Source organism: Triturus cristatus, chromosome 8 (assembly GCF_964204655.1).
Source record: "Triturus cristatus chromosome 8, aTriCri1.1, whole genome shotgun sequence".
NCBI lineage: Eukaryota > Metazoa > Chordata > Amphibia > Caudata > Salamandridae > Triturus > Triturus cristatus.
In genome coordinates this window covers 47,821,264-47,823,602 of record NC_140591.1, presented here as the reverse complement: position 1 = coordinate 47,823,602, position 2,339 = coordinate 47,821,264, and the positions used below count along the sequence as shown (strand labels likewise).

Genomic DNA, 2,339 nt, shown 5'->3' with positions numbered 1-2,339 from the left:
AGGGACTTAGTCTTTTTTCAGAGGGCATCTCTAAGATGCCCTCTGAGAGCATTTTGTGATAAATACAAAACTGGTATCAGTGTGGGTTTATTATGTTGAGGAATTTCATACCAAATTATTGGCTGCTGTTTGTTAGCAGTAAATGAAAGAGAAGCATAATCCTCGCCTCCGTGTCCTTAATAGAATTGAAAATTCTTGGCGCGAATGCTAGCTAATTTTTTATTCTTCTAAAGATGTTAAAAGAAGCCTTGGTTCGAGCCAGCCAGGAGTTGAACCAGGAACTTTCTGATCCGTAGTCAGACGCGTTATCCATTGCGCCGCAGGCCCTTCCTGGGGGACAGGCGTGGGGGCGGAGTTATAGAGCTGCACATTCCAGGGAGGGTGGAGAGTGAACAGTTTAGAGCGTGAGCATGTCCTTCAAAGCCAAAGTGGGAACCTACAGGAGCAAAGGGTGAGCTCCCCGAATGTAGGAGGTGCACACCCCACACGGTGTATTGCATCAAGGAGCAGCGTCAGGCGCGCGTTGACACCGCTCCCAGTGAGTCATGTTTCAAGAAAACAAATATAAAGTACACGCTGTACCCCCCTCCGCTCCCCACACTGCCGGTGGCTCCAAGAGCTGTTAGATGTGGTTCAACTAGAATAGTGCGCTATATGTGTCTTTCACAAGCATTTATTTTAAGGAACTCACAGAATATACGGGCAATGGAAGTCACAACAACTTTAACATCCTGCTGCTCTCTGGGGCAAAGAGTGGTGACGTCACTTGGCATATTGTGTCCCCTGTTCTGATTGGATCAAAGTCTTTTCGGTTTGATCGGAAACAGCCATTCAAAACTCGCGACTTAACTCGCTCTTTTCTGCTGCAGTGCAAGTGCGCAGGCGCGGTGTGGCGGGAAATGCGACTGTTTGCACCAACGTGAGACATCGCAACTGCAAAGAACGACTGTTCCTCCCACACAATACCTTTGTTATTTATATTTCTAGAGCGGTGGCCATGCGCCAATATCTCAGAGGCCAAGTTATTTTGCCCAATTTAAATGGAATAAGTCACTTGCAACTGCGGCCGTGACAGCCCTCATGACGGTCCAAGCCTATTCCGAGAGCACGCCAGGAAATGTGCTTTTTCACAAAATCCCTATCATTTATTTTTCCAGGAACATATTGGGCCTTTCGGCAAATCGAGGTACCTGTTTTGCAGTTAAAAACCAGACCTCTAGAGAAACTGTGAATGGCTCACTTTAAAATAAAAATATTGGCGTTAAATTCCCGGTATGTATTTTAATTCAATTGCCTAGCTGTTGTGTAACGCAGTTTACAGATTCGTTTCTGATACTATCACACAGGGCTGAACTCCATGGTCCATCGACGGGATGTATTTTCTTGTAATGTTTCTACATGATTGTATTATTATATTGCTGGATGTAAAAAGGCACCGCCACAATCGAGCCAGCCAGGAGTCGAACCTGGAATCTTCTGCTCCGTAGGCAAACGCGTTATCCATTGCGCCACTGGCCCGCTGCTAAAGGCTGACGTCACAACAAGGGTCTAAAATAGGACAGACAGGAGTCGCCTCATCAGTTTCATCTCGAGGGCGGGCTCGTGCAGAGGGAATACAAGCTTGTGTGGCAGTGAGAGTGTGGCGATGTACTCTAGACATTCCTCTTTAACAATAGAAAACACACAGTTCGAGGAGCTAAGTACAATATCCCAGCCCTGAAGCCAGCCTATAGGTTTGTGCAGCTTAAGAGCTCTGCTCACTCTACTACAATGCAGAGGTGACTGCTGCCCTCGTGGCAAACCGCAGAAATGCCGCTGGAGCCTGACATCTTGCAATTCTTGCCGTTATATATAACAATATGTAACATTTTGCAGTACTACTTTAGAACTACGAACAAACTACTATATGCTATACACAAACCCATGGCTCCGTGCTCAGCAGAGTGTGCTGCCGGACTGGTATCTTGCTGCTTCTGTCATTGCATTTAGATATAGAACAACTAACATTACACCTACAACTTACAACTACCACGACTATTGGCTTCAATCAAACAGGGAAATTATAAGCGCGCTACTCACCCGTGAGGGTCTCATGGTGCTGGACAGAGGCGCAACTAGAGTCAAATTTCGGGGGGGGCTAAGAAAAAAATTGGGGGGGGGGGCTGTTTCTTCAAGCAAAAGGCAGAGTGGAGCTGCAGGGGCTCTAAGCAGGGGTGAAAACCATCAAAGCCTCATTAACAAGCAAAAGGTCTGTTAAAGACCTGTGAAGTACTCGGCTGCGGCTGTGTGTGTGCCCGGGAAGCGGTCTCATCCCGGGCTGCCACAAACGACGGGGGAGA

The 2,339-nt window shown here is 47.2% G+C and overlaps 1 non-coding gene across 1 annotated transcript; it reads right to left on the bottom strand.

Annotated features, from left to right (window-relative positions):
• Window positions 1-1,445: 1,445 nt before the first annotated feature.
• Window positions 1,446-1,518, bottom strand: TRNAR-ACG (transfer RNA arginine (anticodon ACG)). The gene has a single exon. It is a non-coding gene; the product is annotated as a tRNA-Arg (tRNA).
• Window positions 1,519-2,339: the final 821 nt, after the last annotated feature.